Source organism: Eulemur rufifrons, chromosome 2 (genome assembly GCF_041146395.1).
Source record: "Eulemur rufifrons isolate Redbay chromosome 2, OSU_ERuf_1, whole genome shotgun sequence".
In the NCBI taxonomy this organism is placed as follows: Eukaryota; Metazoa; Chordata; class Mammalia; order Primates; family Lemuridae; genus Eulemur; species Eulemur rufifrons.
In genome coordinates this window covers 100,452,670-100,477,498 of record NC_090984.1, presented here as the reverse complement: position 1 = coordinate 100,477,498, position 24,829 = coordinate 100,452,670, and the positions used below count along the sequence as shown (strand labels likewise).

At 52.9% G+C, this 24,829-nt stretch overlaps 1 protein-coding gene across 2 annotated transcripts in view; it reads left to right on the top strand.

Annotated features, from left to right (window-relative positions):
* MIDEAS (mitotic deacetylase associated SANT domain protein) overlaps positions 1-24,829 on the top strand; it is a 64,768-nt gene that overhangs the window by 9,655 nt on the left and 30,284 nt on the right. The window contains exon 1 of one of the 2 annotated variants that reach the window (XM_069488689.1): positions 15,062-15,378. The exons of the other annotated variant lie outside the window; for it this stretch is intronic. The gene's annotated coding sequence lies outside the window, so the exon portion shown is untranslated. Of the gene's footprint in view, positions 1-15,061; positions 15,379-24,829 lie in introns of those variants that run through there. 2 annotated transcript variants of the gene reach the window in all.

Genomic DNA, 24,829 nt, shown 5'->3' with positions numbered 1-24,829 from the left:
CAAATTCCTGGGCTCGAGTGATCCTCCCACCTCGGCTTCCCAAAGTGCTGGGATTGCAGGTGTGACTCACAGCACCCAGCCAGATTTTCTTTTTGGAAGATCATTCAGCTGCAGTGTGGAGATTGACTGGAGATGGGGGAGGGTGGGCAGCAAAGAGCAGGTCTTGCAGCTGATGGGACAAGGGGGAGAAGTCTGAGCCAGGGCGGTTGCTTTTAGAGGGAGGAGGGAGGGGAGAGGCCGGGTAAGGAAGGTGTCAAGGTAGCTGGGTTGACAGGCCTTAAGGATGAACCTGAATGTACAGTGCAATGAAGAAGTGGCAGGTGTTGCCTAGATTTCATCCTGGGCCATAGGAGAAGGAGCAGATTTTAGAGGAAAGATGAGTCTAATTTCAACATGTTGAGTTGCAGGTGCCCGTGGGACAGCTGAAAGAGATGTCCAGTGGGCAGCTGGACATACAGGTCTGGCAGGAGATCCCCAGGAGACGGCATGGGGGTGCTGGCCCCCCTGCTCCCTATAACCTCCATGAATCCTAACCTAACTACCCCAAATAAGCATCATCTCAGTAAAAACGATTGCTTAGTCTGCAGCTTCAAGACAAGTTCCAGACAAACTTGATGACTTCCCTTTTGCCCCCCTGTGTGTTAGACATTCTGGAGCAGACATTTGGGGAACACCAGCATAGAAAGCAGTTGGACCTCGGGGAGCTAATGACATCATCCAGGGAGAGCATACAGGAGGAGGGGAGAGGATCACCGTTTAAGGGGTGCAGTTAAGGGGAATTTGCAACAGAGCCAGAGAAGGAACCAATGAAGGAAGAAAACCAGGAAAGTGTGCTGTCATGAAGGCCAGAGGAGGAGGGAGCTTTGTGTTTTATGAAAACAGGGCCCATGATTGTGTGTACCTAGTGCAGCACGTGGCACATGGAAATTTCTCCATAGGCATTTTTTAAATTGAGTTGAAATCGATCAACTGTTGATCGGGGGAAGTCAAGAAAGAGGGCACTGAAAAGACTTACTGATTTAGGAATTAGGAGGTTATTTGGGCTTTGCCGGAGGGGCCTCTCATTTGATGTAATCTCCCTGTGAAATAGGTGGTACAGGTGTCACCTGCCCCAGGTTGAAGTGGCATGTGCACGTCCTAGACTCCCAATCTACCCTTCCCTGAGCTGCTGAGGAAATGGGGAAGAGCCCAAGGGAACAGTGATGCCTTTAATTTCTGGTATTAATGCTCCAAACTGAGGCATCTGGTCAGGTCCAGGGCCAAGGCAGGTGGCCCTGAGAAATACTCAGCATTTCTGGCATTCGGCTGTGTTTATTATTATTGTAGGTGGCTGTGCTCTTCTGGGCCGGTGTGGGTATTTTAATTAGACTCTTTTCACAGAGGGCAAGATGGAGGCTTGAGCGCAGTGTTGTCTCGGGGGCCAAAGGAGCCTATGTGCAGGTGGAAGGAGATGATAGGGTAGTCTCCGTCTTAGGTCTGCAAACAACAAAAGCTGACTCCGGCTGAATTGCGGAGAAAAGAAATTTATTGCAAGGGTATCTGCTGGCTCACTAAATGTCCAGGAAGGCTGGAGAATGAGGCTCAGAAATCAGTCAGGACTTAAGGGAAGTTGGGTGGCCAGAACCAATGCCAAGCTCACAGTGCTGCTAGCCTGGCATCACTGCCACCAACAGACCTGGGTGTTGTCACCTCCCCCAGAATGAGTTCTGAATTCTCCCTGCTCTGTGCCACTCACTCACTCCATAGGCAAAGCCGAGGCCGAGCATGCAGTTGGCCCAGCCGAGTCACGTGCACATGTCCTTGCTGTTGGGGGTCCTGAAGAGCAAGGCAGTGGAGGCTGCAGCTTCCCCAGTGGCAGGTGGAACTCCGCCTCCCGTCAGGACTCACAGTGCCAGGTGCCTGAAACCAGGGCAAGGATGCCCGTGGCCAGTGGACAAGTGTCCAAGCTCTCCCGTAGAACCTGGAGCCCACGAGCCCATTCCAGCCCTCAGACTGGCATGCTTGGGCAGTGCTGGATGTGGGAAGAGGAGACAGGGCACCCCAGGCCCCTTAGGCCACTGAAAACATCCACGTCTTGATCTTAATCTTTTTGGACATCTTTCCAAGTCCTTGGCCTTCAGCCAAGCTTTAGGAATGTTATATGCTCAGGAGATCTGAGCATTTCATTCGCAGTTGCAATTCTCCTCTGGAATCTGAACTATTCCAGTGGAAAAGGGAGGTCATCCCAGCATCTGGATCCTCCCTGCACATTTGGTTCCACTTGGAAAACTTCAGTGCTTCCTGGTGAGGACAGAGGCCAAGGCTTGCCTCTCTCTGACTAGCAGGCAGTCACAGCTTAAATTCTGTTTCCCCCAGGGGTGGGTGAGACTCACAGGGCCACAGGGTGTTTGGGAGCTACTCCTTTGCTTTTCAGACTAGAAGTTAGAGTTCCGGCTTCAGGCTTGGTTTGTGGAATAGTTGAGGTCCCTGGTGCCCAGGCTTCCCAGGTGACCTTTCCAGTTCTGAAGATGTCAACCTAGTTGAGATGTTCTACCCAGTCTCCTGCCTGGGAGAGCTAAAGTTGCTAGGGCTTTGTTTGCCCACAGCTGTCAGTATCACCTGTCATATCCTGCCCGGTTTCCTCATCCAAAAAAATGAGGGGGTGTCGGACAGGGTGAGCTCCGCCTTCCTTCTTGCTCTCACATCTCCTCTGGTTATAGCTCTTTGAAGCAAGGGCACCTTGGCTGAAATCTTGGTCATTCAGTTCCAACAACTTTAGACAAAGAAATTAATTTCCTTAAAAAAAGAAAAAGAAAAATGCAGTTTTGAACTTACTGGCTCTTTGCTGCCAGCGTTCCAAGACTTTTCCCCAGTACCTCAAAGCAGGAAGCCGCTGCCCCCACGAAGCTGGGTGTGTCATGGGCTGGGTTTTTGCAGCCCTGGCCTGGAAGCGATTCCTGATCCTGAGGCTTGGTGACCAGTGTGGGGTCAGGATGGCCCCCGGAGGGAGGAAGCAGGGGTGTTCCTGGTTCCTGGCCAGAGTTGTCTCTGGCCTAATTTACACTGAACTTGCCCATTTTTGTCCAGCTGAAATGAAATTGTGTTAAAAGCAGCATTAAAGCGGAAAAGAAGTCTTAAAGGACCTGCATCAATTATTTTACTAAAACACAGCTTCAGTCATGTCACCCCACTTAACTTTTGAGAGCTGCCCAAGTCCTGGCATCCCATAGTCCTCCAAATGGCACACGGGCCCTTGTTTGAGCCCCAGCCTACCTTTCTGGCCTTCTCCTGCCACGCCCCTTCCCTAGCATGTTCAGTTGGCTCCTCGCTGCTCCTGGGTGCACTGCACACCTCTTGGCCTTTGCTTACTGTTGTCCCCTGCACCTGGAATGCCCTCCCTGCCCTTTTCGTCCTGGCAGACACCCACAGGGCCAGCCAGAAGGCACCTTGCTTCCATGCTGCCTTCCTGAGCCACCACCTTGGCATTTCTGCACTGGAACTTCCCCAGTGCGGGACGCGGGAGTCAGCTGCAGGTGTGCCTGGCTCCTGACTGGCCCAGCACTGTGCCTGGCACACAGTAGGTGTCCCATGACAGGAACTGGAAGGGCAGCCCGCGGGATGTGAGGGAGTGGTGGGCAGGTGCAGGACCTGTCCTGGTCAGGTGCACGTGTGTGCTGGGTGAGCTGGTTGTCTGCACGACAGCCCCAGGTCTCCCTTAGCACCTGCTGGTGGAGCCGCCACCTTGGTGACTCTGCTGTTTTCTTGAGCCTGCCAACAAGCCCCTGGTAAGGGTGGGAAGGGGATTTGGAGACACAAAGCCAGCACTTGGGCCCTACTGAGAGGCATCTGTGGTGAGGCTCTGGTTTAAAGGCAGCAGAGACTTCGCTTCCCACCAGCCCTGACCCTTGAAGAATAAACACCAGCTGCCCCGAGAGGTCCCCTTAGTTTTCATGCCCAGCACTGTCTGCTGGCTCTGCACAGAGAAGGAACTAGGGAAACCGAGTCAGCAGACCACGAGAGGAGAGAGCGGGGCTCTTTAAAACGAAAGCACCGTTCAGTGAGGTCATGAGGCAGTCAGGACGGGCTGTGGCTCTTCCTGCCAGAGGGCAAGAGGAACAGGCCCCCCCTGACAGCGATTGCAGGCTGCTGTGGGAGCCCCAAAACAGGGACTTGGAGTCTCAGTTTGTCTGTAAAATGGAGGGCTTAGACTCCATGGGGTCCTTGCCTGCTGGAAAATTCTGGAAGCCTGTGAATGGAGCCTGGCAGGTGGTATCTCTCTGGTGCCTCACAGTGGGAGCTGGTGGTGTCGCTCAGAGGCTTCCTATTGTTGAATAGTTATCCCGGGTCTCTGTGCCACTCAGGGGGCACCCTGGAATAGCATCGTTCTCGCCATGGCTGATAAGTTGGACTTTCTTTCTTTAAAGACTTTATCTTTCTTAAAGTTGAGCCACTCTTAGAGCTGAGCCCACATGTACATGGGCCTGTTAGACCACTGGTGAGCACGTGACTTATGTTGTTGGCAAAATATGTTTCCAGAACCTAAAAGCACATGGTATTTATTTCCAGATCTCCTTCAGGAACCCATCAGTCTTTGTTCCTGTCCCAGGGGGAGCTTGGTGGCAGGTGGAGTGGGTTTGATATCCAGGGAGGTGTGAGCTCATTTGGGGAGGGACAGAATGTGGGATCGGCCTTTGTTTCTGACTCTGTGGGGCCCACTCTCCCCTTCCTGTCCATCCCAGCCCTCTACCTTCCTGCCCACACCTCTCTGTCCCCTTTCCTCACCCCTCCACAGTAAACCGACTCTGCTGCCTTCAACATCCATCAGTCACAGTGTGTGTGCTTCAGATGCCGACCCCCTGGGGAGTTGGGAAAAGTGCATGATAAGAGCAGACCTTGATTGGTAGAATTGTGAGGTGTTGTTAGGAAAACTTCTTTGGAAAATAGACAGTCCAGCTGCTGGGACTCACACAGAGCAATACATTTCAAAAATGCACTAGAACTTGAAGCTGTAAGAAAATGTTAATTTCCATATACCTATTGGTATTACTTTGGGGAATTTAATCTAAGGAAATAATTCTAAAAATGAAAAGAGAAGCCGGGCGTGGTGGCTCATGCCCGTAATCCCAGCTACTAGGGAGGCTAAGGCAGGAAGATCACTTGAGGCTAGGAGTTTGAGACCAGCCTGAGCAACATAGCAAGACTCTCATTTCTAAAGAAAAAAAAATAAGTAAATAGGATAAAAAGGGAAAGAGCTATAAGCACAAAGATATTTATAGCAATATTGCTTAAAATAGCAAAAAAACTGTAAACAGCCTCAGTGTTCCACGTGGCTATGAAATTCATGACACTGAGATTCAGAAGTGGGATATTGTGCCACTGTTATATTACTATGGAGATGATGTTAATTCATGGGAAAATGTTGATGAATTTTGGTGAAAAATGTAAAACAGAATTGCATACACACTTGATAAGTGCATAAAAACTGATTACATTGACCATAGTATAAATTGCATAATGTAAATACTGGACTTAGGTAAAGAGGTTACGGATGGAGTATTTGTGTGTTTGAAATTGCTTTAGTAATATATATAGCATCTATATATATTTTTTTTAAAGACAAGGCCTTAACATCAAAGACTTTGGATCTGGGTGGGAAGGAGGCCAGGGGGAAGGACTCCAAGCCTCCCATCTGTTAGCACCAGGAAGACCAAACTGCGCTGTCTTATCAGCCACCGGCACTGCAGGCGCAGGGGCTGGAGGGTTCAGATTGGCCTGAGATCGCAGACTGGCTAACCACATAACTGTGAGGTTCACAGTGTGGACTCTGCCTCCTGTGCTGGTGCAGCAACCTCCCAGTGGCTCAGGGGCCCAGAAGATTGTTCACACCTGGGTTTCCAGGGAACCAGCCTGGTGGGCAGTGTGGCCCTTGAGGCTTTGAGCCACCCACTGGCTGCCTGGTCCTGCAGGCCTCTGCCACAGGTCGAGGGAGCTGAGTCTCTCTTCTTCAGTTCCAACAGTCAGCAGGGAGGGTGTGCTTTGCAAACTGACCTCCTGCAGCCTTTTCTAACCCACATGGGGCCCCAGTGAGGTTGAGTCTTGGGTGCTTGCACTGTTGCACACATTTAGCAAAGTGTTGAATCTAGAACTGCTCTGTAGTGCTAGCCACATCTATTCAGTCCACCTCTGGCCTAGCAAGCAGGGCGCCCTGACCCCACATCTTGCCGTGAGCTCTACTGGGACTCGCAACTGCAGGTGTGGCCCTGTGGCTGAGCAGTCGACCCTCTTCTGACCACCTTCTCGTATCTCTGGCATCTCAGAACCTCCGGAGGCCCACTGAATGGCCTTCTCACTCCCACTCCCCTTGTGGGGAGCCTTTCATCTTGACACGGGGAGGGTCTGTTTGGAGGGCCCATGATCATCACTTCACTGTGACCAGCTGGGGGATATGACCAGCTGGGGGATGTGACCAGGGCAGGAAATGGAGACTCCTTGGTGTTGTTTGGAGTCCTGAGGTGGGTGGGAGCCAGAGAGCCCTGGGCATACCTTGCCTGGGCAGGTCAGAGTCTGCTAAAACAGAGGCCACTCAACAGAACATGTGTGGAGGGACATCTAGGCCCAGTGGGGGCCCTGGCAATCTCAACCATGTATCTGCTAAAACCAAATTCCAGAACTGTCAAAGATCTGGAGTTTTTGTTCTGGGATCCGACTAAAATAGGACATTGTGGCTGGAGGTTTTCCAGGATCAAAGAGAAAAGGAAAGAGTGTGGGCTCAGGGCTGGCCCGGATGCTCATCAGGGTACGCAGGCCGGTTTCACGTCTCCCGTCTCCCGTGCCGAGCAGTGCTGCGTGTGTACTTGGAGGTGGGGGAGGTGGGGGTGGGGATGCTCCATGTGCTTCTCTAGAATATCGTGTTCATTCCTAGATGTCCTGGCCCCATCCCCCCAGCGCCCCCACTTCTAGTGATATCGAGCCCCGTTCTGATCATTGCTGGTGGTGTGAACAGCAACTGCCACAGAGCCTAAGTAACAAGCTGTCTTCCTGAGCCCAGGCCCCAGCAATAACTGCTCTCTCAGTTCCCTAATTTAGAGACCACGTGTGTGCCCCAGGGTTGTCAGCAGCTCAATTTTTTGAAGCTTGAAACACATTTCCATAGAAACAATGCTATAAATGGTGGTTGGGTTCCTAGGCTAGCCCACAAAGAGCCCTGGTATCACCTCAGAAGTTGCTGAAATAAGATATTAGTAAAATTGAGAGCACAAATGCAGCATAAGAGTTAGCACGCAGGACATTGGAGGTTAAGTGGCGTGGGTTTATTAGTGTAACTTTGTTTCTTTGGTGAGAGGTGTCTTTCAAAGCCCTCCAGATAACTGGAGCTTTGGGGCCCTCCCCTGCCCACAAGCATAACCCCTCCTCTCCCAGTGTCCAATTCCTCCCTCTGTCCTCTTCCAGCCAGGGGCCTGAGCCTACCTGCTCCCTGGAACCCTGGGCTGGGGCATTTTTATGACCAGGGAATCCTGTTCAGTGGCCCTTACAACAACATCATTGTCATCATCATCATTGTTATTTAAACCATCTCGATCAATTTAACAGAATAAACATTACACCTTAACAATTTACGCTGTTTAGAATTCTCATCTGATGGCTTCTGATGTTGCTGCAGAAGATTAAACACAGTTTGTAAGTTTATTTCTACATACTTCTTTGTGCTGGTTTTGTCACTTGATTTCATCAAATGATTTGATCAGATTGTTTCCATGTACCGATCCCTTTCATATTTCATTCTGTGACCACACCTTACCACAATCTGAACGGATTTCAGTTTTTTGGCTCTATGTACAGATGCTATGAGCATCTTTTGAAAAAGCTTCTTTGTGGTGGTATTTTAGATTGTTCTTCTGGGATATAGTAATCCCCCAACCATAATTACCTAAGAGAGCCTTAAACTCTTGCAACACAATGCCAAGGCACATTCTAGAAAGGCTGAAACAGTTTATAGTAGCGCAGCAATGCACATGCAGCTGTTTCTCGATAGCCCTGCCAAGAGCAGCTTTCTTGTTTTATTTATTTACTTATTTTCACATTGACTTGGGCTATAATGGGGCCTAATGGTGTTCTAATTTGCATGTCTTAAATTGCTGCTGAGACTGTACATTTTTCCTCTGGATGATTTACTGTTTGTGTTTCCTCATGTGTCAAACCCTGCTCATCTCCTGTGACTGCAGAGCCTACATTTATCTCCTTGAACCACTTTCCTGTCGGGAATCCTGAAGTCCTCTCTTCCTCACTGGCTCCCTCCCTGGGAGGGAGGGGCTCTGCCCTGCCCTAGACCTTGGCTAACCCCTCTCCACACCTGCCTCGCTCACCACCTCTGCCACTCTGGCCTGGCCCTCTGACTGCCTGGGACTGACACTGGGGGTGGGAGGGAGTGAGGGGGATCAGTACTGGGGGCCCTTGTGATGGAGGCCCAAGGGCGGGGGGGAGGGGGGAGATGCCAGGCAGGTTTATAAAGTGACCTCATTGGAGGGAGGCTGCCCAGGGAGATTCTGGAAGGAGTCACTGGCTGTTAGAGCTGGAGAGGGCACTGGAGTTCATCTGGTCTAGGGTCATGCACTCAGAGGTCTGCAGGAAGCAGAGGGAATGCAATGACAGAGGCTGGCACAAGTATGATGATAAATGACAGTGACCCATGGCCTGGGATCTGTGGACAATTGGAATGTGAGTCCCATCTCAGTGCCACTCCCAGGCTGCGATGCTCAGCTCCACCTCCAAGAAGGAGGGCTCAGTGTTCCAATTTTTTTTCATGACAAACCAGAAATCCTGATTTTTAGTTTAAATTTCCTGATTTAAAAATTTTTGGCAATAAATTCAATTAAAAGAAAATATAATATATGGGTCAAATAAAATACATCTGTGAGGGAGAATGGCTTGTGAGGCCCCAGGCTGTGACCCCCTATTTTATTCAACTTCTTTATTGGGGAAACATAGGCCCAGAGAGGTATCTTCATGTAGCAGAGAGAAGGAGTCAGAGTCCAGAGGTCAAATTCCATCTGTCTGACCTTCGGAGAGCTGTTGAACCTTCTTGAACCTCAGCTTCCTTATCTATAAAATGCGGATAATGGCTTCCTCCCGGGGTGCTGGGTGGATCCAGTGGGCTTGCGTCATGTCAAGCATTTAGCACATGCTCAAATAAATGTGTTCCATAGGTTCTGGGTAGGGTCATCCAGAAAATTAGAGGAAGAACTAGGTTTAGAACTTTGCTGTCATGACGCCCAGTCCAGAGCGTGTTCCACGTCACATTGGACTGCTTTTGTGGCAGTTTCCAGAGGTATCTGGACACAGGGATCCTTCTGATCATGGAGAGATTGTGGGTCACTTTAGGAGAGCTTGACTGCCCAACAGCTACTGAGCTCAAAAAATAGAGCCTCACAGCTCTGTGGACTTCCACGGCAGGCCCCAGAATCCAGGAGACAGAGCCTCAGTAGTTAATAATAATAATAATAATGCCATACACCATTGAACCTAGGAGGCCATTCATTATAAGGTGCACCATTATTTTATGTATAGCTAAGAAAGAGAAAATGCTGCTAATTAAGCCATACATGCTGTCGGTTGTAAGACGCATCACAGTAGCTAGGGGATGGTGCCCCAGCCTTGTAAAACAGATCTGGGAGGGTTCCAACAGTATATACTCCAGAGGCCTTCCTCTGCTTGGAGGAGTCAAGGAAGGCTTCCCGGAAGAGCTGCCATAAAGCTCAAGTCTGGTGGGAGACCCGGGTGTAGGCTTATGTGGAGATCAAAGTGGAGGGAGGAGGAGCATGTGTGAAGATATGAGGGTGAGAAAGCAGATGTCTTGGGGAACTTTAGGTTGTTTGACTGTGTGGCTGTGTGGGCTGGGGCTGGGAAGTGGGGCAGATCATGTAGGAAAGTTGCCTAACAGCCTAGCTTACAGTCTCAGTTGTATGCAGTAGACCATGGGAGCTATTGAAAAGAGGTGTGATCGCTCTGATGGCAGTGTGGATGGTACAGTGAGCAAGGAGGTCAGTTAGGAGATGAGAAAAAATGATAGCCAACACTTATAACAGACGAAATGCGTGCCAGACACTGTTTTACGCTCTTACTTATTCCTTTCTGCAGGTGAGTGGTTAAGTAACTTGCTTAAGGTCATCAAACTGATGTGAGCCAAGATTTGGACTCAGGTCTCAGCCTGCGCTCTTAACCCGTACGCTTGCACGAACGTGAATGTTGGATTCTCGTCCATGATGTATCAGTATCTGTTTTCATTTAAAAATAATGCTTTAAAGCATGCCTGATCACACACATTGGGTCTCCAGGGTTCTCGTTCCTCCCGGCCCACTGCCACAATGTGGGGAAGCCAAGCTCCAGGGAATAGCCAGTGAGCAAGTCTGTCTGGGGCTGGTTCTGCAGAGGGCATGGACCCGTGCTGCAGGGAGGCCTTTGGGAAGTGGGCAGCTCTCGATCTGTTTAGAAAGGGTGTTTCTGTCCCCTGGCCCTGCTGGCCTGCCCTCTCTGGCAGCCACACCTGTTTTGTCCTTCTCCCTATACCCAGCCAGACGTCTCTCCCAGAGTGACAGCAGCAACTGGGGTCATCCACAGAAGCTCCCTCTCAGGCCTGACAAAGACACTCAGAACCTGGCCCAGGCCTGCAAGGGGAGGAGCTGGGGAGGGGAGGGGTGGGCCAGGGACATGGACAGCTGTGGGCTGGTGCGGCAGGCGGGGCTCTGCCCCAGAACAGGTGAAGTCAGCCGGGGCGGAGGAGGAGGGTCCCCTGGGTTTTCAAGGGTAAAAGAGAAGACCGTGCAGAGACTTCTCAGCACATGGTGGCTTAACTCCATGAGTGGGCTGGTTCTGAGCTCCTTGCTTCCTCAGACAGGACCTGGCAAAAGGAGTGAGGAGAAGACACAGCTGTGAAAGGGTGTCCCTCTTCAGGCTGGGTGGGCAGCATTGTGGGAAAATGTGGTGGAAAGGACACAAAAAACAGGGACTGGGAGGAGAAGCATTGAAGGGACACTCCAGATGAGATACTGAGTTGATGTTGGAAAAAGTCTCTCTGGGCAGAGAGAAGGGTCACCCTGAGGCCAACGGGGTCTTTTCAGAGAAAAAAAAAATCTTGCCTGGAACTAGTTTCTTAAAAGGGATAAGCTAGTTTTGGGAGGAGATAGAGGATAAAATAGTAAAAATAATAACAATTGTAAGCGCCTATATGTACATAGCATGACAGAGTTATAAAGCAGTTTTTTGCTTTTTGATCCTCCTAAACCTTAGAGGGTGGTCTTTCTTTCATTGTGCGTGCAACAAAAATGGTGCATTTGTTATGGGCTAAAAAGAGTGAGGCTCAGAGATTAGTGACAACTTTCCTGAGATCACATGGTGGGTTTGTTTTAGTTAGGCGGGACCCAAACTCAGTCCTGCTTCTCTGTGCTCTCCACACCTTTTTCTTTCTTCTGTTGTAACTGTAGGTAATGAGGTCTTAGAAGTAGTACCTTGATTCTGCAGGGAAATGACAGTAGGGACACAAGAACATAAGGGACATAAGGAACCCGGCATTGTGGACTTGTGATGCCCTTAACAGTATTTGTACTCGTGATTCCCCACACTTTGGAAAGGCTGGTTGTTCACTTAAGCACACGCGTGTGCTGGTCTCATTGACAGAGCAGGAATGGTGGGGAAAGGACAGGAATGCAGGTATGGGGCCTGGGAAAAGGAAACTCCTCTTTTAAATAGTGATGATGGCAGCAGAACGTTAGTGGAGGCAGGTGGGTGGCAGTGAGAACCTGGCTTCCCTGGAAGGTTTTTTCCTCCCCTTCATAACAGCTTTATTGAGATATAATTCACATACCACAAAATTCACTCTTGGAAGATTTTAATGGACTAGACACAGGTGATGACCACACAGGGCAGTGACGGACCACTCTGAGTACAGTGCAGAGAGCTGATGCGGTCCCAGGAAGCCTCTTGAATGCCATCCTCTGCCCTCGTTGGGACCCAGAGTTTGGAATCCTATCTAGGGTGCTTTGCTTCCTGGAGTGTTTCTTTCTCATCAGACACTCTCCTTGGGAACTGGAGCTCTGAACTCCTGTTTCCTGCAGTTTATAAAGAAGGTTGAGGGTGGAGAAAATCGGACTCTATTGGTAAAGTCTCTGAACACCTCCACCCCGAAAGGTCACCCTTCTTGGTTGCCCCAGAGGCTTGTAGGAGGGGCTGGGGCTTCTAAAACCAAAACTTTCACTTCACATGTCAGTGATTCTGCATCGTCATATCTGCAGCAAAAATGACCTGCAGGGCTTTCCCGGAAGGGCTGCAGCTTTCCTTATACAGCTTCATCTGCCTGCTTTGGGGACGGAGACTTCTGCTGAGCAGGGGGGCTGTTTGGTCTAGTCTTGAGCCCTCCTCTCCTGCACACACATGTGCCCCCTTTCCTCTCTTTGCTCCCTTCGGAGGTGACCTGAATTCGGAAGTGTAGTTGTAGTGAAGGGCTCCTGCAGGGCTACTGACTTCTCAGTTTTGGGTGCATCCTGCCACCTGGCCCTCCTCCCCGTGCTGCTTCCTGGGCCAGCCCTGCAGCCTGGTGTGGGACAGGGAGAAAGTCCTGGCCGGACAAGGCTGAGGAGTGCCCTTTGGAGTGGCTCCCACTTGTTCCCTGGAAGCTGGGCTCTGGCTGCATGGTGGCAGGCTCTTCTAGGAATGTGCTCCCCAGCTGGGTTTTCTGGTTAGTTGGGAACATCCCTGGGCCGGTCTGTCCTAGCTCTTAGGGGCTTGCTCTGGGCTGGCCCAAGGCCAGCTGCAGGGGCTGGGCCCTCAGGAGAAGTCAGGATGGCCACAGGCCTGCAGAGGAACCTGGCAGCGGTGGGCACTGGAGACCAGGTGGCTTTGCTTTTGCCTCCCTCATTTGGATGAGTTGTCAGTGGAAGAGAAGAAAGCAGGCGAATGGAAAAAGCAGAAAGGCTGTACACTGAGCCCCTGCCAGGAATCCTTTGAGTCTAGCCTCTACTAGGGGGGTCTGCATCCCTGAGCACCCCAGTCCCTCAATTGCCCACTGCCTTCTTCTGTGGGAGGAGCAGAGACGTGACAAATGATTGGCTTGCCCTGTGATCTTACGCAAGCTACTTAACCTCTCTGAACCTCAGTGTTCTCATCCTTAGAATGAGAGGGATAAAACTCTCTCACATGCAGCATGGTTAAGTAGGCTGCATGGAGAAACAATACTGTCTGGTGGGTGCTAAACCCAGGAGCCTGGGCTTTTCTTTGCAGAAAGTGATTTCCCTGGTTCTCCCATTCACTTTTTTTTTTTTTTTTTTTTTTTGAGGCAGAGTCTCACTGTGTCACCCTGTCTAGAATGCAGTGGGGTCATCATAGCTCACTGCAACCTCAAATTCTGGGGTTCAAGTGATCCTTCTGCCTCAGCCTCCTGAGTAGCTGGGACTACAGTTGCACCACCATGTCCAGCAAATTTTTTAAAATTTTTTGTGGAGACGGAGTCTTGCTATGTTGCTCAGGCTGGTCTTGAACTCCTGGTCTGAAGTGATCCTCCCACCTCAGCCTCCCAGAGTACTAGGATCACAGGCGTGAGCCACCACGCCCAGCCTCCCCTATTCACTTTTCTACAATCACAGAATCATGGATCTTAAACTGGAAGGGATTTCAAGAGATCATCTGGTCCAGTCCTCTGGCATAATTATCTATATTTTGCAGATAAGATTGTTTTAAGTGCTCATTAGTTTGACATATGTGTCATAACATGGTGCAAATAAGCCCTTTTCCTCTTGGTGAGGTGTGACCTCCAGGTGCACACGGGTGCTCTGGCCAGCAGAGAGGTGGAAGAGGATGGGAGAGCCATGCCCCTTATGACCAAGTGTAAGTTTTGCAGGGTTTCTAGGCAGGTTTGAGTGTTGCCTGTGTCATCCCCTCCCCAACCTGGCCCTGCAGGCTCAGTGGGAGAAAGTGAGGGATGCACCTGGTTCTCAGGACTGGCCATAGGGGGAAAGTGACTGCCAGAACACAGTGTATTCTTCAGTGGTCTTTCTTTCAAAGGAAACTCTCCTTCTGACCCATGTCCTTGACAAACAACAAAATACACCAGAAAAACACAGAAGGAGGAACAGGGCTCCCCACCCTGGATTTTCCCTTGGCCCTGGAACCTCAGTCTATGCCGGGGCCAGCAAGAACCTCCTGAGCTGCAAAAATGTTTCCCATCTTCCCACCAGTCAGGCAAGGGGGCATCAGGGCTTGGACCAGAGAATTGATCAGGGCAAAATGTGGGCATGAAGTGAAAAGCTGGCCAACTCTGGCCTGAGTTGCTAGGATTACACCCAGGAGGCTTTCATCACCTAAGTAATGGAGTTTTTATAGGGGTCCTTTAGGGGCTGGGGCCAGCTTCTCAATAACCTTTACACGCACTAGGATGCCAGTGAGCCAGAAAGTGAAACTTGGGGAGGCTGTTAATAAAGTGTCTTGGAGAGAATTGTGCATGATTTACCGTATCCAAAACCAGAGAGAGTTTTCTTTGTGGAAGAAAGCGACTTGTGCCCTCCCAACATCACACACACACTTTCCTGGCAGGCTCGATGGGTTTCCAAACATTTCGTCACCGTCTCCTCCTGACCTTGGTGTGAAAGGAACAAGCCGCGTGGCCTGTTGGTTCCAGCAAAGCCATCGGGGGCGCCCGGCTGGGCTGGGGGAGGGTGGCGACCGACTGGAGAGTGGAGGTGAGGTCTGCTGGAAATCCCCAGCCCGGGCAGCCGCCTGAGGTTTAAAGACGCCTTCCCCGGCCTTATTTGGTCGCAGGAAGTGGGCGGCGTCGGGCCTGCTGGCTGAGAGGCCGACCCGAGACAGTTGTGCTGATGAAGTGGTAGAGCTGGTTTCTGCTCGCCGCGGTGCCGCGCGCGCCGGCCGGCCGCTGGGCGCTCCGCGCTCCCAGCCTCGAGTTGTGCAATCCTTTGTAGCACGCCAGAGAGTCCTCCTCCTTCGCTGTTGCCTCTCGCCCTCTCTCTCTCTCTCTCTCTCTTTTTTTTTCAAGCTGTGAGCTCAACCGATGAGTCAGAGCCGTGCAATCCTGACACTGCATCGCAGGACTGGGGGTGACACGGAGGGAGGGAGAGCGCTCGCGAGGCGGACAGCACGGGCGCGGGGCGCGCCGAGGATCCTGCGCCGCGAGCGGGGGGTGACAGCCCGCGCGTCCCGCCCGGGCCCTGCCAGCAAACTTCCCAGCCTCGGGAGGCGCGGGCTGGCGGAAGCCCCGCGAGCGCCGCGGGGAGGCGACGGCGCCTGTTTGTTTTTAAAATCGGGGAGTGCGTGCAGGCGGCTGGAGTCCCGGAGGCGACCGAAGGCGGCGGCCCGCGGAGGAAGGGGGACAGCCGAGGCAGGAGCTCGGGCAGCAGCCGGGTAAGTGGGGCTGCGGAGCCGGCGGCTGAGGCCTGCACGCGGCGGGGGCGGCGAGGGGACCCGGGGCAGCGCGCAAGCGGTGGCCGCTCGCCCGGCGGGCTGCAGCTCTGCATGCGCGGCCCGGAGCGGGGGTGCAGGGCCGTGGGGGCCGCCGCGCGCGAACTTCTGCGGCCTGGGCGGCCGTGGGAGCGGGTGCGTGTGGACATGCGGTGGCCGCCTGCAACCCCCCCACCCCCCGGGGCCCGCACCCTTCGCCCGCAGCAGCGTGTGCAGCGCAGCCCCGCGGTGTTTGTGCAGCTACGCAGCTCGCGCGCGGCCCCCGCCCACCCGGGCGCGGCCCCGGCAGGAAAACCCTCCCAACCCGCCGGGCCCACGGCGGCGGCGGCTCAGGAATCGGCTGCTCCTCCTCCGTCGGAGCGAAACGTGGTGTCCGCAGGGACTCGCTGGCGTGATGGAGCCCGGGCCTGGGAGGCGCGGCGAGGGGCTGGCGAGCTGCGGGAACTTGGCGCGGGAGCCCCTTCCTCTTCCAGCGTGCACGGGAAAGTGGGCATGAACACTGTCCGCGCCGGGAGTTCGGGGGACAGAGGTGCAGGGGCGTCAGGGAACTGGGGCAAGTGCACTAGAGGCCTAGGTTGGAGCGTCTAGCGCGGGCGGCGGGCAGGCAAGCGTAGAGCCGCCTCGCCCCGCGCACCCCGGCGCTGTTGGCACACCTCAGACCTGTCATCCGCCTCGCCCGCCCCCGCACGCCCGCGCTGCTGTGGCCAGCCCGGCCTCGCCGGTGCAGTCATCCGCGGTGCCTGTCCGCAACGCTGGAGTTCAGGGTTTGTCTGGGCTCTGCATATGGCCGGCTTGGTGAAGCTGGTCACATCCCCCTCCCAAGTCGCACATGCAGGACCGTGTACACCGCTTTGCCCCTCTGAGGGCCCCCACCCAGGCCTCTGGGTAAGGGCCGTGAGGAGGCAGGGGAACCTGGTGTGTCCTGGGGCTTTCACGCTTCCATCTCACAGCAGGCAGACCTGGAGGAGGTACCTGTCACCCAGAGTGAAGGCCACGGTTGTCCCAGCCTAGCCTCCAGTGAGAGCTGCTGGAAAGATGAAAGGGGAAGTTACGTGCCCCATTAAAACTTTGTTGGTCACAACTTCGGTGGCTTCTTCCTGTTTCCACCATCCCACGTGGGCCCTGTGTGCCAGCCGTGGAGCCTCGCTTAGGGGGTATCGGGATGGGGGAAGAGCTGACTGGCCCTGGCTGGCCACGGAGGCTGCTGTGGCACGTGTGTGCAGGGGATCCCTGTTGGCAGCTGTGGCTGGGGGAGCAGAGGTCTGGCTTACCCCAACAGGGGGAGCCTGGCCTGGAGGTCTGGGCTCTCCTTGTCCCCTGTAGCATCAGGATTGAGACTGGAGGCCTGGTGGGGATGGAAGGAGAACTGAAGCTCTGAGGAGAAGCCAGTCCTCCCCAGGGGGCCTTGGCTGAGGGGAGACAGCACTTGTCTTGCTGCAAAGCCTCCCAGGGAAGGTGTGGCACATGCCCCTTTAGGATCAGAGAGTTGCACCCTTTCCACAGGTGTTAAATGGCTTCGGGACCAAGAGGAAAGGAGAAACTTCCCAGGTGGACAGTTTATGGGCCCTCTTTTTCCTACTGCACTGGACGGTGAATAATAGGGGTATAAGCATTCAATTACCATGATGAACCATCTCATTGCATGGCCCTGGTCCAGTCTCCGCTGTAATTGGATTGGCCTCTGGCTGGTTACTCTGGTCTGTGTCACTCCCGGGGGACAAGGGGGTAAAGAACCTGGAGGAAGCCCCCAGGTCACACAGCTTGCTCTGGAACAGCCTGCCCACTGCCAGTGTGACTTCTCCAAGTGCTGGCAGAGCCCCTGCTCCCTATGGCTCTGTCAGCCCCTCACCCCACCCCAGAAAAGAGTGCCTTGAGTGCCCACAAGGATGAGAATTTAACTTTTAAACGTGGGACTTAAAAATAGCCTCAATGTTTGACTCTGTGGGCTGCTGCTTTCAATAAATGGAAAAAAAAAGAAAAGACAACATGCAGTTACTGATTCAGCTGAGGGCCTCCTGTGGCCGTAGAACCAAGACCTCTGGGAGAAGACAGGAAGGGGAATGGGCCCAGTCCAGGAATCTATGGTGTTGATAGTACCTCTCCTGCAGTTGGTTTGCCCAGAAGAAAACCTTGCCCATGATGGGAATGGGGACAGCCTCAAGTGACTGGGAGATTCCTGCTTATCCTTCTAGTTCTATTTCAGATGCCACTTCTGAAGGCCTTAGCCGCCCTCTGAACACTCATTTCCATCATATGTAGTTATTTGTGCACATGCTGCAGTGTGGTGGTCAGAAACATAGACTCAAAGCTGGGCTCTATAAAGTATCTCCTTCGTGGAGTTGCTGTGAGGGTTCTGTTGGTATGCTTAAAATGCTTAAAGCACATTTCAGTATTATAGTAGCCTCTGCTCTGCTGTAAGCTCTGTGTTGTTCCCACAATGCCTGGTACCTGTAAGAGTTTAGTGAATGTTAGTTCAACAAATGAGTGAAAGATCTCCATCAAAACAATGTGGGCTTGGCATGTGTTGGGCCCAGTGAGTCCCTGCTGCTGGGACCTCCTCACACTGCACCATTGGTTGCCAAAGGGTCATCCACCATGGGTGATTCTACTGCTGGTGAACCTAGTTCCCTGGCACTGCCCTGTAACTGGCCTTAGAATACATGTCCCGGTCATCTTGATCTGAACCCAAGGGGACATCAGGGTGAAAGAGTTGTGGAGCCACCTGCCTGGGGATCTGCTAACCTGGGCATTTCCTTTGGCCAGGCGAGGCTGGCACCCTTCCTGTGTGTGCAGGCGTGCATCCGTCCAGAAGCAGCCTCACGAGCTGGGTTCTTCCCTGACTCACTGCAGGCTTCAGGAAGTGCAGCCAGTGGTTGCATTCTGTTGGAGGGGTTGCTCCTGCACCGTAGAACTCTTGACTCCGAATGAGATTGCGTGCTGGGCTGGGGCTACGTGGAGTATGCTGAAATCTCCAGTTCTTACTAAGGGATTTGCATTTGCATTCGAAGCAACATTCGGATACCGTGAGACTGTGAGCTCATTTTATGAATCAGAAGCATTACAGCATAACTTTGGTGTTGGAAACTGCTATTTGGAATCTAGATCACCCTCCCTCCACCCCAGTACACATGGGATCTTGCAGTCACACTTGGGAGCAATAACAGTCAGTGGGGGCATCAATTCGGATTCCAGAGCCATCAAGCAAAACTCATCCACACCCACTTCCGCCCCCACACTCAGAACACCATTCCTGGATGGTGTGTGGACAGTCGCCCGGGCAATGACTGAAGGAAGCCTGGTGGGTACGTGGGAATGCGGCCTGGGCAGGCCCGGGTTCATACTCCAGCTTCTTCACTTGCAGTGTGGCTTTGGGCATTGCTTAACTAACTTCCTGGGCCTCAGTTTCCTCATTCTTAAAATGGGGACAATGATAGCACTTCATAGGCTGTGAAAGTTAAACAAGACTATGTGTGCAGAGTGACTGGCACATAATAGGTACTCAACAGATGGTAGCTGTTGTTTTACCAGTTCCCACCAGGTCCAGCTCCTGTTTGCCTTTTGCTCCTACCAGGAAGAGAAAATGAAGAATGAGGGCCTGTGGTAGGAAAGCAGTCTCCCAGGCCGTTGGGGCTTACGTAAATGAAGCTCATTTTCTAACTCCATAGGCCTTAGGCACAACTGTGTGGTCCACTCTCCCCAGAGCCCAGACCCTGGTGCCTGTGTACCTTTGAGAGGGACTCTGTTTCTGCAGCTGAGGGATCAAGGGCTCAGCTTCCCAGAGATCTGATTGTGCTCTCTGGAACCTACCCACCCAGGCCCCAGGCTGAACTGCTCACGTGGGCGGGAGGAAGGCCGCTCTCTCAGCCAAGAAAAAAGTCCCCTTGTTTTTGCTTCACCTGAAGGCTCACAGTGTGACCTTCATAGAGGTTTGGGTGGAGCTGGGGGTGGGAGTTGTTCCTCCAAAGACCACTTTGGCTCTTTCACCAATTAAAATTAGGAGCAGGACGACGGGAGCACCAAGATATTATATAAGAAGAAAATTGCCACATGTCAGGAAAGAGCTGAGGTTTTGCAGGGGTGGGGACGGGGGTCTCCCAGAGGGAGGCCATTGCTGGAGGAGTGGGGCTGGGGGCTGGAGGCTTCCCTGGCAGTCGCTCTTGCGCTTGCTCTTCCTGGAATGTAGCCTGGCACTGTGGCCAACCAGGGAGGGTGCTCCCCGTTCTCTCTGCCTTTCTCCCAGCCGCAGGGAGCTCATGGTGAGAGTGTTTTTTCCAGGCAGTGCTTCTTCCTCCAGGAGTCCCGGGAAGGGGGCAGCCGGGGCAAGGTTTATCTGGGTTACAGCTTGGAGAGGGGGAAGTATACCGGGCGTGCAGCCAGAAGGGGGTTCCCTCCGAGGCCACCCAACTTCTCTGGGGAAGTGAGGTCCAGAAAGGAAGGAAAATGGTAAAGGATTTCGATCCCCAGCTTTTCCCAGTAGCTGGGCAGAGGCCCCAGTGCAGCCTGCTGTTGCCAGAACTTGCCAGGTCTTTGGAGAGAAAGGCCCCCCAGAGCTGAGAAAGGGGCTTAAGTGAGAGTGTTTGTGGGCTGGCCCTCCACCCTCCACCTCCTCCTCCCAGCTGTTGGCAGCTCCTGGGGCCAGCGCCTGGCTGCGGCTCAGATCCCCCTCCACACCTGACCTTGCTCTGTCTGAAGCCCCTGCTGGCCCCGGGTCAGAGTCCTGGGTTCCTGGGAGTCATCCCAGAGCTGGGAAAGTGTTCGGGACATCTAGTCCAACTCCTTCATTTTCAGATGGGGAAGCTGAGAGGGTGAGTTGCTTGAGGTCCCCGTAGACTGTCTCCACTTTCGCCTTGGGAGGGTGGGAAGAGGGGCTGCCCCCTGAGTCCTGCCCCTTGGAAGGTGGGAGGGCTGCTTCCGTGCAGGAAGAGCCCAGAGGAAAACTGTCTTGGCGCCTGGGTGTGGCTCAGTCCTCAGCTGGCTCCATAGTTATTTATTTGTCTGTTTGCGTGTGCGAGTGAGTTCTGTGGTTGGGAGGCTGTGTCTGAGTGAAAGCAGAAGTCCCCTCACTATGTCAGCTATGCAGCATGCAGAGTGGGCCTTACAGGGACAGCGTGGAGAGAAAGAAAGTGGGCAGAGGCTCTTCTGCACAAATGGCTGCTGGTGCACGTTCAGTCCCTGTCGCAGTGCTTGCACACTTGCATGTAAACAGCCCTTCCACGTTGCTAGCAGCTGCCTTTCCTTGCTGGCTTTAGGCAGAAGTGCCAAAAATAACCAGGCAGGCACTTCCACTTGTGGGCTGTTCACTGTGGTGGCCTCTGGGCAGGCTTGCTTGCTTTCTGCAGGCCCCAGTCTCTGCTGAGTCCCTGCTCCTACTTCCTGTGGCCACCCTTCCCCGGCCCCCCTCAGGCGATGGCACCTTCCCTTTTATTGCTCTTCTTAGAATGAGCCCAAGAGGGTGGCTCATCCCTGTGCGCCTGGAAGCTCTGCCAGGTATTCTCAAGGAAATACTCGACCCACTGTGTCCCTATAGGCCCTGCTGGCACAGCTGAGCCTGGAGGAGGCCTGTGCTGGGTGCTCTCCGGACTTGCTTGCCAGACCTCTCTGTCCTGGGTCCCTAGGCCAGATGCCCTGTGTGCCTGCAGAGCCTGACGCTGTTGCTAAGACTCTGAGTCTCCGTGCCCTGCTCCTGCCCAGCCAGCCCTGCTCCCAGCCAGCTGTGGAACTGAAAGAGTCAGGCCATTCATTTCCTCCAAGGTGTTAAAGACTGATAATGATGTTGGAGGCACCCCTGCCAGCAAGGGGGAAAGGAAATCCCATTTATTGAGCATGCTTACTTTGTGCCAGGCGCTTCATCCATGTATGACCTCATTGAGTCTCACAGTAACTGTAAGAGGAAGATGTTGTACCCATTCACTGATGAGGAGCCCGAGGCTCACAGAATGTTGAGTGGAGAAGCTGGCACACATTCTGTCTGGCCGTTTCACCAGGCTGCTTGCACACTTCTCTGGCTGTTTTCCGGTGCAGGGGGAACAATGCTTTGACCCTCAGAATGAAGCACTGATGATAGAACACTATTAGACTGGCTGATAGGGGAGATATTTTGGGCTGGCAAGGGTGGGGAAGACCCCACTTCAGCCTTCCTCTCTGGATGCTTCACAGGGCAGCCAGAAGCCCATCCTTGAGCCCTGAGGCCCTGCTGTGGAAGGCTCAGCTGCCTGCCTGGGGATTGCTGGGCCAGTCCCTCATGCACAGGAGTGGAAAGGCTTGTTTTAGGCCTCCCAGGGACCCTCCAAGCGTCTCCTCCTCCTCAAATGCATCCCAGCCTCTGAACAGCTCTGGGACCACAGGCTGGGCCTAGGTGGGTTCCTGGGTCTCCTTTCCTGGCTGTTGGGTCTCACCCCAGGGCCCATCACTCCAGCTGGCTTGGCCCAGGTCCCAGAGAGCCTGGTTGGTGTGTACTTGGGGCTTGGGCTGGATGCTCTGCCGGTGCCCTGTGCACTGTGCCAAAGGCCTCTGGGTGTATTTCAGGAACAATAAAGAATAAATCAACATAGGAGAAAAGGCCCTGCAGCAGCTGCTCAGAGACTGCAGAAATGCAAGGAATGTGTGAGCATTTGGCAAAAGTTCTGCATCTTGACCGGGGCCTGAGAAAGGGCGTGAGGCACTCTCTGAACCCCCTCTGCAGCCCTTCAGGTGGCCCCAGGCAGCCATGCTGAGACTCCCCTCTGCTGGTGGCAAGTTTTTGTGCTGCTTGCTCCCTAGCAGGTATTGGGGAGCCATATTACCCCCATTCTTCACTCTCACCCCACACTGGCAGGCCCTGGTCCCACCTCCCTTCTGGTCACCAAGTGGGTCTTGGCCTTTTCCAGCACTGGCCAGACAGGAGAGCCTGGGCTGGTGAATGCCTGGTAGCCTTGACACACACACCAGACCCTCTGCTCCACCTCCCTGCCGGGGAGGAGATGAGCCTGACAAATGTCAAGGACCTGGTAATGCCAGGTCTGAGGGGGTGTTAGGTGTGAGAACTCCACCTGGGAGGCCCTGACCACTGCTCTCCCCAGGTAATCAGCCATGTGTCCTTGGGCAAGTCATTTTACCTTTCAGGGCTTCAGTCTTATCAGCCACAAAATAGAGATTTGGACCAGTGATCTCAGGATGTGTGATGAACAGCTTTTATTTAGGAAGTTATAATAAGTTCTTGGGAGGAGAAGCCCTCTGAGAGCCCCGGGTGGAGAGGTGAGTGGCTGTGGCCAGGGGCTGATGCCCAGTGTCCTGGGTGGGGGACACTGGCACTATTAGGAACCCATGCATGGAGCTGATCTCACCCAGACTTCAAGGTGCCAGGAGAAGGGACAGAAGCCTGGGCCCCATGGGGATTTGGGGCATCTGACAAGCAGGGGAGAGTCAAGGCTTTATTTTTAAAGAGCTGTCGGCCAACCGTGGGTGTGGGGCTGGAGGGTGTGGGAGGGGTGTGGCTTCCTCTTGGGTAGAAGATGTTGAGCCTTGCACAGGTTGGCCTGGTGGTGATAATCACCTGTAGCCTCTTCATCTTCAAAACTACTCACCTGCCAGGCCTCTCCCACCTGCCACGCTACCTGACCAGCCACACTTCCAGAACATCACGGTGGCTTTCAGGCCAGCTGAAAGCTGCTCTCCAGGGAAAAGCCCAGAGGTTGCTGCTGTCCATCCCAGACAGCCTGGCGTGACATCCAAGCAGGAGGGTAAGCCTGAAACTCTAGGGGAGGAAGTTTATAGAAGGAGCTCTGGAGACAGGCAGGCCTGGGTCTTGCCTCTGTACTGCTGTGACTTGAGGCAAGTGATTGACCCCTCAGGTCTTTTCAGGTTCCTTGTTGAGAAAGGGGCAGAGTAATAATACCTACCTTCCTGCTGAGAATTAAACAGGATAATGTGTGTAGAGTGCTTAGCACCATGCCTGGCACACAGTAGCAGCACCCTCAAGAAATGTTAGACGTATTGATGAAGCTTTCTTTGAGTGATGTTGGGACTAACCTTGGCGCCAAGCTTTGTCCAGTGTTTTGCCAAATGGTGCAGGGCCTGCCCAAATGAAGGCATGGAGCATTGTTTTTAGAGTCCTTAATTCTGGGGCCCTGCTGTGTGTCCTCAGACAAGTTTCCATCTTTCTCTGGACGGCCTTGTGGAAGGAGGAATTGCACTAGGTGGACACTGACATCCCTTGGTATTGGCAATCTGTTCAGCTTTCCCAGCTGGGCCCTGCTTTGCCAGTTGGCTCTGAAGAGAGGCCGAGCCCCCTTTCTCCATGTGGTATGGAAGCTTTCATTCCAGAGCTTCCAACTCACCCTGCAGCTCCCCACACCTAAACACCCAGGGGGCTCTCCTGGCTCCCAGGGACTTTTACAGATGCCCCCAATCTGGAGGGGAACGTGTTTTGGCTGACCGAGGCTGGGATTATTTCTTAAGAGGAGTGTTATATACTGTGCTCTGCTTGGAAATGCCCCCAGGAAGAGCAGCAGCCTTCCAGTGTAGCATTCCGTCTGAGGCCCACGAGTGTAGATTTGGGGTTTTTCTTGGAGGGTGGTGGAAAGAGCAAGGTAAGGACTTTGAAGGCAGACGACCAAGATTTGAATCTTGCTTCTGCCACTTTAACAGTAGAGCCTCAGTTTCCCTCTGTAGAATGGGAGGTTTGTAAACATGGATTTTAGGATACGTAAAGTGTCTTGCTCTGGGAAGTGCTCTATAAAAATGTTAGCTCCCTTCTTTTGGGAAGGATCTGTCTTTTGGATATTTTGTAGACTGGCCATGGAAGTGGAAGTTTTGCCCGTGGTCAATTTCCCGAGGAAAAGCGGGGCTACACAACAGGCTGTTGCAGCCTCAAAGGCCTCTCCGTTCCCCAGCTGTTTCCATTCTGGGATCAAGATTGAGGTCAGGTTCAGTGTGTATCTAGTATGGGGCATTTGGAAAAGTCTGGCTAAGGCGGGAAGGACCTTTCTGAGCTGGGAGAATTTGGCAAGTTATGTCTAACCTTTGTTTCCTGTAAATTTTCCAAATTTCCTTCTGTTACTGGTTTCCAATTTCAGCCCATTTTGATTGGAGAACATACTTCGTATTATTTCAATACTTTTAATTTATTGAGACTGTTATGGCCTAATTTACACTGTATTGTAGAGAATATTCCATGTGCTCTTGATGTTAAATTATGTCTTTCCCCCTTTAATTCTGACAGTTTTTGCTTCGTGTTATTTTGGGGGTCTGTTAGGCGCATACATGTCTATAACTGTTAGTCTCTTGATGGACAATTTTATCATTATAAAATGTTCGTCTTTGTCTATTGTAACCATTTTTGTCTTAAAGGCTATTTTGTCTGATTGTATGGCATTCCAGCTTTCTTTTTCTCTTTTGGATGCTGTTTGCAGTATCC